This window comes from Gorilla gorilla, chromosome 17 (assembly GCF_029281585.2).
Source record: "Gorilla gorilla gorilla isolate KB3781 chromosome 17, NHGRI_mGorGor1-v2.1_pri, whole genome shotgun sequence".
NCBI classification, from domain to species: Eukaryota; Metazoa; Chordata; class Mammalia; order Primates; family Hominidae; genus Gorilla; species Gorilla gorilla.
The window spans coordinates 109892104-109905701 of record NC_073241.2 but is presented as its reverse complement, the minus strand read 5'-3'; the positions used below and the strand labels follow the sequence as shown (position 1 = coordinate 109905701).

General features: G+C 56.3%; 1 long non-coding RNA gene across 1 annotated transcript in view; it reads right to left on the bottom strand.

Annotated features, from left to right (window-relative positions):
• LOC129528386 (uncharacterized) overlaps positions 1 to 13598 on the bottom strand; it is a 74031-nt gene that overhangs the window by 33589 nt on the left and 26844 nt on the right. Inside the window, exons 8-9 of the long non-coding RNA XR_010131261.1 lie at positions 2224 to 2281; positions 1898 to 2130 (exon numbers count right to left, since the gene is read on the bottom strand). This is a non-coding gene — a long non-coding RNA (uncharacterized lncRNA). The remainder of the gene's footprint in view (positions 1 to 1897; positions 2131 to 2223; positions 2282 to 13598) is intronic.

The following is a 13598-nucleotide window of genomic DNA, read 5'->3' as shown; positions in this document are numbered from 1 at the left end:
CTAAAACCCTAACCCTGCGCCCTGGCCCTGACCCTAAAACGCTAACCCTGGGACCTGGCACTGATCCTAAAACCCTAACCCTGGGCCCTGACACTGAGCCTAAAACCCTAACCCTGGGCACTGGCCCTGACACTAAAACCCTAACCCTGGGCCCTGGTCCTGAGCCTAAAACCCTAACCCTGGCCCTGACCCTGAGCCTAAAACCCTAACCCTGGGCCCTGGCACTGACCTTAAACCCTAACCGTGGGACCTGGCCCTGAGCCTAAAACCCTAACCCTGGGCCCTGGCCCTGAGCCTAAAACCCTAACCCTGGGCATTGGCCCTGAGCCTAAAACCCTAACCGTGGGCCCTGGCCCTGACTCTAAAACCCTAACCCAGGGCTCTGGCCCTGAGCCTAAAACCCTAACACTGGGCCCTGGCCCTGAGCCTAAAACCCTAACCCTGGGCCCCGGCCCTGAGCCTAAAACCCTAACCCTGGGCCCTAACCCTAAAACAACCATAACCCTGGGCCCTGACCATAAAAAAACCCTTACCCTGCGCCCTGAAACTAAAACAACCCTAACCCTGGGCCCTGACCCAAAAACAACCCTAACCCTGGGCAATGACCCTAAAAGAACCCTTAACCTGGGACCTGGCCCTGACCCTAAAACAACCCTAATCCTGGGACCTGGCCATGACCCTAAAACAACCCTAACCCTGGGCCCTGGCCCCGACACTAAAACAACCCTAAACCTGGGCCCTGGCCCTGAGCCTAAAACCCTAACCCTGGACCCTGGACCAGTGCCTAAAAACCTAACCCTGGGCCCTGACCCTAAAACAACCCTAACTTTGGGCCCTGGCCCTGACCCTAAAACAACCCTAACCCTGGGCCGTGGCCCTGACCCTAAAACAAAGCTAACACTGGGCCCTGGCCCTGACCCTAAAACAACCCTAACACTGGGCCCTGACCCTAAAACAACACTAACCCTGGGCCCTGACCCTAAAACAACACTAACCCTGGGCCCTGACCCTGAAAAAACCCTAACCCTGGGCCCTGACCCTTAAACAACCCTAACCCTGGGCCCTGACCCTAAAACAACCCTAACCCTGGGCCCTGACCCTAAAACAACCCTAACTCTGGGCCCTGACATTAAAACAACCCTAACCCTGGGCCCTGGCCCAAATTGTAATGAGGTCTGTTGGGCAAAATTCCATATAAGCATAGTATAAATTAATAAAGCAAATCGTGATAAATTAGTACGATTCACTTTCTGGAGTTTCTGACAATAAAAGTAAGGAAAATGCAGAACACAAAGACAGAGAGTAAAAAGAGAAATTAGGAAAGCATTCTACATGTTTAATAGGAAGACACTGGCCGTGTTCGTGCAGCGGCAGTATGTCGTGACATGACATACCTTGGAGAGAAGTTAACAGATGAGGAAGTTGATAAAAATCCTCAGAGAAGCAAAATACTGGTAGCGAAACTCAAGGAAACCACGAAATTTCCATAACTTATGTCAGCAAAGTGGGAATATTGTACAGTGTGTGTTGAAGTTCCTATACAACATTGTTTATCTGCCGTTTGTTTGTTTGTAAGGAATGTATATACTAAAAGTTCTTCTTGCTGTCAAAAGAATATGTGTGAATAAGTCATTTTAACTTATTCTTCTGTTTTTCTTTTATCTTCCTGCCATCATCCCACAGCCTTACTTTAGAAATTTTTTCTTTAGAAAATTGAACAAGTGCCCCTTGTGGTGGCACATACCTCGAGGATGGGAGGCAGGGGTGGAAGGGTCACTTGAGGCCATTAGTTTGACACCAGCCTGGCCAACAAAGTGAGACCCCATGTCTGCAAAACAATTTAAAAATTAGCCAAGTATCGTCATGTATACCTACAGTCCCAGCTACCTCAACTTACGGAGAAAGTTCAGGGCCTGGAGAGAAGGCTGGGCGGCAGGAGCTGGGTCTAAAGAGGCCATTGTAACGATGGAGCTGTGCCTGTGGAGGCTGTTGTGAGGCAGTAGGCTCATCTGCGGAGACTGCCGTGAGGTAGGGTATGGGCCTAAATAGGCCATTGTGAGTCATGAGCTTGGTCTGTAGAGGCTGACTGGAGAGAGTTCTGGGCCTGGCGAGGCTGCCGGGAGGTAGGAGCTGGGCCAAAAGATTTAAGCACATTTACGTTGATTAGGCACTTCATTTCCATTATTACACTGGAATATATAATAAAATAATTATAGAACTCACCATAATGTAGAATCAGTGGGCGTGTTAAGCTTGTTTTCCTGAAACTGGATGGTCCCACCTGAGCGTGATGGGAGAAAGTGACAGATCAATAGGTATTAGATTCTCATAAGCACAGCGCAACCTAGATCCCTCACATGCACGGTTCACAACAGGGTGCGTTCTCCTATGAGAATCTAATGCTGCTGCTCATCTGAGAAGGTGGAGCTCAGGCGGGAATGTGAGCAAAGGGGAGTGGCTGTAAATACAGACGAAGCTTCCCTCACTCCCTCACTCGACACCACTCACCTGCTGTGTGGCTCCTTACGGCTCCATGGCTCAGGGGTTGGGGACCCCTGCTCAAGTGCATCCAAAGCGACCCTTCCCACACCAGTCTTCATAGTAGTCAAGGGCAACAACCACTTAGCTCCCAAGGCATGTGCCTCAGCTGGCATTTCATCACAATCAACAGTAAGTGGTAGCTTGAGTCACTGTGAGGTCACTTCCTGGAAATCACCCTAACCCTGGGCCCTGACCCTAAAACCTTAACCCTGGGTCCTGACCCTAAAACCCTAACCCTGGGTCCTGACCCTAAAACCCTAACCCTGGGCCCTGACCCTAAAAACCTAACCCGGGGCACAGGCCCTGACCCAAAAACCCTAACCCTGGGCCCTGGCCCTGACCCTAAAACCCTAACCATGGGCCCTGGCCCTGACCCTAAAACCCTAACCCTGGGCCCAGGCCCTGACCCTAAAACCCTAACCATGGGCCCTGTCCCTGACCCTAAAACCCTAACCCTGGGCCCAGGCCCTGACCCTAAAACCCTAACCCTGGGCACTGGCCATAACCCTAAAACCCTAAACCTGGGACATGGCCCTGAGCCTAAAACCCTAACCCTGGGCCCTTGCACTGAGCCTAATACCCTAACTGTGGGCCCTGGCCCTGACTGTAAAACACTAACCATGGGACCTGGCCCTAAAAGAACCCTAACCCTGAGACCTGGCCGTGACCCTAAAACAAGCCTAAACCTGGGCCCTAGCCCTGACCCTAAAACAACCCTAACCCTGGGCCCTGGCCCTGACCCTAAAACACGCCTAACCCTGGGCCCTGGACCTGACCCTAAAACAACCCTAACCCTGGGCACTGACCCTAAAACAACACTAACCCTGGGCACTGACCCTAAAATAACCCTAACCCTGGGCCCTGGGCCTGACCCTAAAAAAAGCCTAACCCTGGGCCCTGGCCCTGACCCTAAAACAACCCTAACCCTTGGCCCTGGCCCTGACCCTAAAACAACCCTATCCCTGGGAACTGGCCCTGACCCTACAACAAGCCTAACCCTGGGCCCTGGCCCTAACCCTAAAACAAGCGTAACCCTGGGCCCTGGCACTAAAACAAGCCTAACCCTGGGCCCAGGTCCTGACCCTAAAACAACCTTAACCCTGGGCCCTAGCCCTGACCCTAAAACAAGCCTAACACTGGGCCCTGGCCCTGACCCTAAAACAAGACTAACCGTGGGCGATCGACCTGACCCTAAAACAAGCCTAACCCTGGGCCCTGGCCCTGACCCTAAAACAACCCTAAACGTGGGCCCTGGCCCTGACCCTAAAACAACCCTATCCCTGGGCCCTGGCCCTGACCAAAAACAACCCTAACCCTGGGCCCTGGCCTGACCCTAAAACAACCCTAACCCTTGGCAATTGCACTAAAACAACCCTAAACCTGCGTCAAGCACCTGACCCTAAAACAACCCTAACCCTGGGCCCTGACCCTGAAACAACCCTAACCCAGGGCCCTGACCCTGAAACAACCCTAACCCTGGGCCCTGACCCTGAAACAACCCTAACCCTTGTCCCTGAACCTGAAACAACCCTATCCCTGGGCCCTGACCCTAAAACAACCCTAACCCTGGGCCCTGACCCTAAAACAACCCAAACCCTGGGCCCTCACCCTGAAAAAACTCTAACCCTGGGCCCTGACCTTGAAACAACCCTAACTCAGGGCCCTGATCCTGAAACAACCCTAACACTGGGCCCTGGCCCTGACCGTACAAAAACCCTAACCCTGGGCCCTGGCCCTTACCCTAAATCAACGCTAAACCTGCGCCCTGGCCCTGACCCTTAATTAACCCTAACCCTGGGCCATGGCCCTGAGCCTAAAACCCTAACCCGAGGCCCTGGCCCTGAGCCTAAAACCCTAACTTTGGACACTGACCCTAAAACAAACCTAAACCTGGGCCCTGGCCCTGACCCTAAAACAAACCTAACACTGGGCCCTGGCCCTGACCCTAAAACAACCCTAACCCTGGGCCCTGGTCCTGATCCTAAAACAACACTAACCCTGGGCCCTGGCCCTGACCCTGACCCTATAACAACCCTAACCCTGGGCCCTGGCCCTGACCCTAAAACAACCCTAACCCTGGGCCTTGGCCCTGACTCTAAAACACTAACCCTGGGCCCTGGCCCTGAGCCTAAAACCCTAACCCTGGGCCCTGACCCTGATCCTAAAACCCTAACCCTGGGCCCTAGCCCTGAGCCTAAAACCCTAACCCTGGGCCCTGGCCCTGAGCCTAAAACCCTAACCCTGGGCACTGGCCCTTACCCTAAAACCCTAACCCTGGGCCCTGACCCTGATCCTAAAAATCTAATCGTGGGTCCTGACCCTAAAACAACCCTACCATGGGCCCTGACCCTAAAACAACCCCAACCCTGGGCCCTGACCCTAAAACAGCCCTAACACTGGGCCCTGACCCTAAAACAACACTAACCCTGGGCCCTGACCCTAAAACAACACTAACTCTGGGCCCTGACCCTAAAACAACCCTAACCCTGGGACCTGACCCTTAAACAACCCTAACCCTGGGCCCTGACCCTAAAACAACCCTAACCCTGGGCCCTGACCCTAAAACAACCCTAACCCTGGGCCCTGACCCTAAAACAACCCTAACCCTGGGCCCTGATCCTAAAACAAGCCTAACCCTGGGCCCCGACCCTAAAAAAACCCTAAACCTTGGCCCGGGCACTAAAACAACCCTAACCCTGGGCCCTGGCCCTGAACCTAAAACAACCCAAACGCTGGGCACTGGCCCTGACCCTAAAACAAGCCTAACCCTGGGCCCTGGCCCTCACCCTATAACAACCCTAACCCTGGGCCCTGGCCCTGACCCTAAAACAAGCCTAACCCTGGGCCCTGGCCCTGACCCTAAAACAACCCTAACCCTGGGCCCCGGCCCTGACCCTAAACCAAGCCTAACCCTGGGTCCTGGCCCTGACCCTACAACAACCCTAACCCAGGGCCCTGGTCCTGACCCTAAAACAACCCTATCCCTGGGCCCTCGCCCTGACCCTAAAACAAACGTATCCCTTGGCCCTGGACCAGACCTAAAACAACCCTAATACTGGGCCCAAGCCCTGACCCTAAAACACCCCTAAACCTGGGCCCTGGCCCTGACCCTAAAACAACCCTAATGCTGGGCCCTGGCCCTGACCTAAATCAACCCTGACTCTGGGCCCTGGCACTAAAACAAGGCTAACCTTGGGCCCAGGTCCTGCCCCCAAAACAACCCTAACCCTGGGCCCTAGCCCTGACCCTAAAACAACCCTAACGCTGGGCCCTGGCCCTGACCCTAAAACAACCCTAACCCTGGGCCCTGTTCCTGACCCTAAAACAAGCCTAACGCTCGGCCCTGGCCCTGACCCTAAAACAAGCCTAACCCTGGGCACTGGCCCTGACCCTAAAACAAGCCTAAACCTGGGCCCTGGCCCTGACCCTAAAACAACCCTAACCCTGGGACCTGGCCCTGACCTAAAACAACCCTAACCCTCGACCCTGGCCCTGACCTAAAACAACCCTAAACCTGGGCCCCGGCCCTGACCCTAAAACAACCCTAACCCTGGACCCTGGCACTAAAACAAGCCTAACCCTGGGCCCAGGTCCTGACCCTAAAACAACCCTAACCCTGGGCCCTGTCCTTGACCCTAAAACAAGCCTAATCCTGGGCCCTGGCCCTGAACCTACAACAACCCTAACGCTGGGCCCTGGCCCTGACCCTAAAAGAAGCCTAAGCCTGGGCCCTGGCCCTGACCCTAAAGCAACCCTAAGTGTGGGCCCTGGCCCTGATCCTAAAACAAGCCTAACCCTGAGCCCTGGCCCTGACCCTAAAACAACCCTAACCCTGGGCCCCGGCCCTGACCCTAAAACAAGCCCAACCCTGGGCCCTGGCCCTGACCCTAAAACAACCCTAACCCTGGGACCTGGACCTGACCCTAAAAAAACCCTATCCCTGGGCCCTCGCCCTGACCCTAAAACAAGCCTAACCCTGGGCCCTGGCCCTCACCCTAAAACACGCCTAACCCTGGGCCCTGGCCCTGACCCTAAAACAACCCTAACGCTGGGCCCTGGCCCTGACCCTAAAACACCCCTAAACCTGGGCCCTGGCCCTGACCCTAAAACAAACCTAACGCTGGGCCCGGGCCCTGACCCTAAAACACCCCTAAACCTGGGCCCTGGCCCTGACCCTAAAACAACCCTAATGCTGGGCCCTGGCCCTGACCTAAAACAACCCTGACCCTGGGCCCTGGCCCTGACCCTAAAACAACCCGAACCCTGGGCCCTGGAACTAAAACAAGCCTAACCCTGGGCCCAGGTCCTGACCCTAAAACAACCCTAACCCTGGGCCCTGCCCCTGACCCTAAAACAACCCTAATGCTGGGCCCTGGCCCTAACCCTAAAACAAGCCTATCCCTGGGACCTGGCCCTGACCCTAAAACAACCCTAACCCTGGGCCCTGTCCTTGACCCTAAAACAAGCCTAATCCTGGGCCCTGGCCCTGACCCTAAAACAAGCGTATCCGTGGGCCCTGGACCTCACACTAAAACAACCCTAACCCTGGGCCCTGGAACTGACCATAAACCAAGCCTAACCCTGGGCCCTGGCCCTGACCCTACAACAACACTAACCCTGGGCCCTGGACCTGACCCTAAAACAACCCTATCCCTGGGCCCTGGCCCTGACCCTAAAACAAACGTATCCCTTGGACCAGGCCCTGACCTAAAACAACCCTAACCCTGGGCCCTGGCCCTGACCCTAAAACACCCCTAAACCTGGGCCCTGGCCCTGACCCTAAAACAACCCTAATGCTGGGCCCTGGCCCTGACCTAAATCAACCCTGACCCTGGGCCCTGGCACTAAAACAAGACTAACCTTGGGCCCAGGTCCTCCCCTAAAACAACCCTAACCCTGGGCCCTGGCCATGACCCTAAAACAACCCTAACGGTGGGCCCTGGCCCTGACCCTAAAACAACCCTAACCCTGGGCCCTGTCCCTGACCCTAAAACAAGCCTAACGCTCGGCCCTGGCCCTGACCCAACAAAAAGCCTAACCCTGGGCCCTGGCCCTGACCTAAAACAAGCCTAAACCTGGGCCCTGGCCCTGAACCTAAAACAACCCTAACCCTGGGCCCTGGCACTAAAACAACCCTAACCCTGGGACCTGGCCCTAACCTAAAACAACCCTAACCCTCGGCCCTGGCCCTGACCTAAAACAACCCTAAACCTGGGCCCCGGCCCTGAACCTAAAACAACCCTAACCCTGGGCCCTGGCACTAAAACAAGCCTAACCCTGGGCCCAGGTCCTGACACTAAAACAACCCTAACCCTGGGCCCTGTCCTTGACCCTAAAACAAGCCTAATCCGGGGCCCTGGCCCTGAACCTACAACAACACTAACGCTGGGCCCTAGACCTGACCCTAAAAGAAGCCTAACCCTGGGCCCTGGCCCTGACCCCAAAGCAACCCTAACCGTGGGCCCTGGCCCTGATCCTAAAACAAGCCTAACCCTGGGCCCTGGCCCTGACCCTGAAAGAAGCCTAACCCTGGGCCCTGGCCCTGACCCTGAAAGAAGCCTAACCCTGGGCCCTGGCCCTGACCCTAAAACAACCCTAACCCTGGGCCCTGGCCCTGAACCTACAACAACCCTAACCCTGGGACCTGGACCTGACCCTAAAACAAGCCTAACCCTGGGCCCTGACCCTGACCCTAAAACAAACCTAACGCTGGGCCCTGGCACTGACCCTAAAAAAACCCTATCCCTGTGCCCTCGCCCTGACCCTAAAACAAGCCTAACCCTCGGGCCTGGCCCTGACCCTAAAACAAGCCTAACCCTGGGCCCTGGCCCTGACCCTAAAACAACCCTAACCCTGGGCCCTGTCCCTGACCCTAAAACAAGCCTAACCCTGGGCCCTGGCCCTGAACCTACAACAACCCTAACGCTGGGCCCTGGACCTGACCCTAAAAGAAGCCTAACCCTGGGCCCTGGCCCTCACCCTAAAACAACCCTAAGCGTGGGCCCTGGCCCTGACTCTAAAACAAGCCTAACCCTCGGCCCTGGCCCTGACCCTAAAACAACCCTAACCTTGGGCCCTGGCCCTGACCCTAAAACAAGCCTAACCCTCGGCCCTGGCCCTCACCCTAAAACAACCCTAACCCTGGGCCCTGGCCCTGACCCTAAAACAACCCTAACCCTGGGCCCTGGCACTAAAACAAGCCTAAACCTGGGCCCAGGTCCTGACCCTAAAACAACCGTAACCCTGGGCCCTGGCCCTGACCCTAAAACAACCCTATCCCTGGGCCCTGGGCCTGACCTAAAACAACCCTAACCCTGGGCCCTGGCACTGACTTAAAACAACCCTAATCCTGGGCCCTCGCCCTGACCCTAAAACAACCCTAACCCTGGGCCCTGGCACTAAAACAAGCCTAACCCTCGGCACAGGTCGTGACCCTAAAACAACCCTAACCCTGGGCCCTGGCCCTGACCCTAAAACAACCCTTACCCTGGGCCCTGGCCCTGAACCTAAAACAACCCTAACGCTGGGCCCTGGCCCTGACCCTAAAACAAGCCTAACCCTGGGCCCTGGCCCTGACCCTAAAGCAACCCTAACCCTGGGCCCTCTCCCTGACCCTAAAACAAGCCTAACCCTGGGCCCTGGCCCTGACCCTAAAACAACCCTAACCCTGGGCCCTGGCCCTGACCCTAAAACAAGCCTAACCCTGGGCCCTGGCCCTGACCCTAAAACAACCCTAACACTGGGCCCTGTCCCTGACCCTAAAACAAGCCTAACGCTCGGCCCTGGCCCTGACCCTAAAACAAGCCTAACCCTGGGCCCTGGCCCTGACCCTAAAACAAGCCAAAACCTGGGCCCTAGCCCTGACCCTAAAACAACCCTAACCCTGGGCACTGGCCCTGACCCTAAAACAACCCTAACCCTGGGACCTGGCCCTGACCTAAAACAACCCTAAACCTGGGCCATGGCCCTGACCTAAAACAACCCTAAACCTGGGCCCTGGCCCTGACCCTAAAACAAGCCTAACCCTGGGCCCTCGCCCTGACCCTAAAAAAACCATAACCCTGGGCCCTGGCCCTAACCCTGACCCTAAAACAACCCTAACCCAGGGACCTGGCTCTGACTCTAAAACAAGCCTAATCCTGGGCCCTGGCCCTGACCCTAAAACAAGCCTAACCCTGGGCCCAGGTCCTGAACCTAAAACAATCCTAACCCTGGGCCCTGGCCCTGACCCTAAAACAACCCTAACCCTGGGCCCTGGCCCTGAACTTAAAACAACCCTAACCCTGGGCCCTGGACCTTACCCTAAAACAACCCTAAACCTGGGCCCTGGCCCTGACCCTAAAACAACCCTAACCCTGGGCCCTGGCCCTGACCCTAAAACAGTCCTAACCCTGGGCCCTGGCCCTTACCCTAAAACAACCCTAACCCTGGGCCCTGACACTGACCCTAAAACAAACCTATCCCTGGGCCCTGACCATGACCCTAAAATAAACCCAACCATGGGCACTAACCCTAAAACAATCCTAACCCTGGGCCCTGACCCTAAAACAACCCTAACCGTGAGCCCTGGCCCTGACCCTAAAACACCCCTAAACCTGGGCCCTGTCCCTGACCCTAAAACAACCCTAATGCTGGGCCCTGGCCCTGACCTAAAACAACCCTGACCCTGGGCCCTGGCCCTGACCCTAAAACAACCCTAACCCAGGGCCCTGGCACTAAAACAAGCCTAACCCTCGGCCCAGGTGTGAACCTAAAACAACCCTAAACCTGGGCCCTGGCCCTGACCCTAAAACAACCCTAAACCTGGGCCCTGGCACTAAAAGAAGCCTAACACTCGGCCCAGGTCCTGACCCTAAAACAACCCTAACCCTGGGCCCTGGCCCTGACCCTAAAACAAGCCTAACCCTGGGCCCTGGCCCTGACCCTAAAACAACCCTAACCGTGGGCCCTGTCCCTGACCCTAAAACAAGCCTAACGCTCGGCCCTGGCCCTGACCCTAAAACAAGCCTAACGCTCGGCCCTGGCCCTGACCCTAAAACAAGCCTAAACCTGGGACCTAGCCCTGACCCTAAAACAACCCTAACCCTGGGCCCTGGCCCTGACCCTAAAACAACCCTAACCCTGGGCCCTGGCCCTGATCTAAAACAACCCTAAACCTGGGCCCTGGCCCTGAACCTAAAACAAGCCTAACCCTGGGCCCTCGCCCTGACCCTAAAAAAACCCTAACCCTGGGCCCTGGCCCTAACCCTGACCCTAAGACAACCCTAACCCTGGCCCCTGGCTCTGACCCTAAAACAAGCCTAAACCTGGGCCCTGGCCCTGACCCTAAAACAAGCCTAACCCTGGGCCCAGTTCCTGACCCTAAAACAATCCAGACCCTAAAACAATCCAAACCCTGGGCCCTGGCCCTGACCCTAAAACAACCCTAACCCTGGGCCCTGGCCCTGAACTTAAAACAACCCTAACCCTGGGCCCTGGACCTTACCCTAAAACAACCATAAACCTGGGCCCTGGCCCTGACCCTAAAACAACCCTAACCCTGGGCCCTGGCCCTGACCCTAAAACAAGCCTAACCCTGGGCCCTGGCCCTGACCCTAAAACAACCCTAACCCTGGGCCCTGACCCTGACCCTAAAACAAACCTAACCCTGGGCCCTGACCCTCACCCTAAAATAAACCCAACCATGGGCACTAACCTTAAAACAATCCTAACCCTGGGCCCTGACCCTAAAACAACCCTAACCCTGAGCCCTGGCCCTGACCCTAAAACACCCCTAAACCTGGGCCCTGGCCCTGACCCTAAAACAACCCTAATGCTGGGCCCTGGCCCTGACCTAAAACAACCCTGACCCTGGGCCCTGGCCCTGACCCTAAAACAACCCTAACCCTGGGCCCTGGCACAAAAACAAGCCTAAACCTGGGCCCAGGACCTGACCCTAAAACAACCCTAAACCTGGGCCCTGGCCCTGACCCTAAAACAACCCTAACCCTGGGACCTCGCCCTGACCCTAAAACAACCCTAATCCTGGGCCCTGGCCCAGACCCTAAAACAACCCTAACCCTGGGCCCTGGCACTAAAACAAGCCTAACACGGGGCCCAGGTCCTGACCCTAAAAGAACCCAACCCTGGGCCCTGGCCCTGACCCTAAAACAAGCCTAATCCTGGGCCCTAGCCCTGACCCTAAAACAACCCTAAACCTGGGCCCTGTCCCTGAACCTAAAACATGCCTAATCCAGGGCCCTGGCCCTGACCCTAAAACAAGCCTAAACCTGGGCCCTGGCCCTGACCCTAAAACAAGCCTAACCCTGGGCCCTGGCCCTGACCTAAAACAACCCTAATCCTGGGCCCTGGACCTGACCCTAAAACAACCCTAACCCTGGGCCCTATCCTTGACCCTAAAACAAGCCAAATCCTGGGCCCTGGCCCTGACCCTAAAACAAGCCTATCCGTGGGCCCTGGACCTGACCCTAATACAAGCCTAATACTTGGCCCTGGCCCTGACCCTAAAACAAGCCTAAACCTGGGCCCTAGCCCTGACCCTAAAACAACCCTAACCCTGGGCCCTGGCCCTGACCCTAAAACAAGCCTATCCCTGGGCCCAGGACCTGACCCTAAAACAACCCTAACCCTAGGCACTGACCCTAAAATATCCCTAACCCTGGGTACTGACCCTAAAATAACCATAACACTGGGCCCTGGCCCTAACCCTAAAACAACCCTAACCCTGGGCCCTGGCCCTGACACTAAAACAACCCTTACCCTGGACCCTGGCCCTGACCCTAAAACAAGCCTAACCCTGGGCCCTGGCCCTGACCCTAAAACAACCCTAACCCTGGGCCGTGTCCCAGACCCTAAAACAACCCTAACCCTCGGCCCTGGCCCTGACCCTAAAACAACCCTAATCCTGGGCCCTGGCGCTGACCTAAAACAACCCTAACCCTGGGCCCTGGCAGTAAAACAAGCCTCACACTGGGCCCAGGTCCTGACGCTAAAACAACCCTAACCCTGGGCCCTGGCCCTGACCCTAAAACAAGCCTAACGCTCGGCCCTGGCCCTGACCCTAAAACAACCCTAACCCTGGGCCCTGGCCCTGACCCTAAAACAAGCCTAAACTTGGGCCCTGACCCTGACCCTAAAACAACCCTAACCCTGGGCCCTGGCCCTGACCCTAAAACAACCCTAAGCCTGGGCCCTGGCACTAAAACAAGCCTAACCCTGGGCCCAGGTCCTGACCCTAAAACAACCCTAACCCTGGGCCCTGTCCTTTACCCTAAAACAAGCCTAACACTGGGCCCTGGCCTGAACCTACAAAAACCCTAACGCTGGGCCCTGGCCCTCACCCTAAAACAAGCCTAACCCTGGGCCCTGGCCCTCACCCTAAAACAACCCTAACTGTGGGCCCTGGCCCTGACTCTAAAACAAGCCTAACCCTCGGCCCTGGCCCTGACCCTAAAACAACCCTAACCTTGGGCCCTGGCCCTGACCCTAAAACAAGCCTAACCCTCGGCCCTGGCCCTGACCCTAAAACAACCCTAACCCTGGGCCCTGGCCCTGACCCTAAAACAACCCTAACCCTGGGCCCTGGCACTAAAACAAGCCTAAACCTGGGCCCAGGTCCTGACCCTAAAACAACCGTAACCCTGGGCCCTGGCCCTGACCCTAAAACAACCCTAACCCTGGGCCCTGGGCCTGACCTAAAACAACCCTAACCCTGGGCCCTGGCCCTGACTTAAAACAACCCTAATCCTGGGCCCTCGCCCTGACTCTAAAACAACCCTAACCCTGGGCCCTGGCACTAAAACAAGCCTAACCCTCGGCCCAGGTCCTGACCCTAAAACAACCCTAACCCTGGGCCCTGGCACTAAAACAAGCCTAACCCTCGGCCCTGGCCCTGACCCTAAAACAACCCTTACCCTGGCCCTGGCCCTGAACCTAAAACAACCCTAACGCTGGGCCATGGCCCTGACCCTAAAACAAGCCTAACCCTGGGCCCTGGCCCTGACCCTAAAGCAACCCTAACCCTGGGCCCTGTCCCTGACCCTAAAACAAGCCTAACC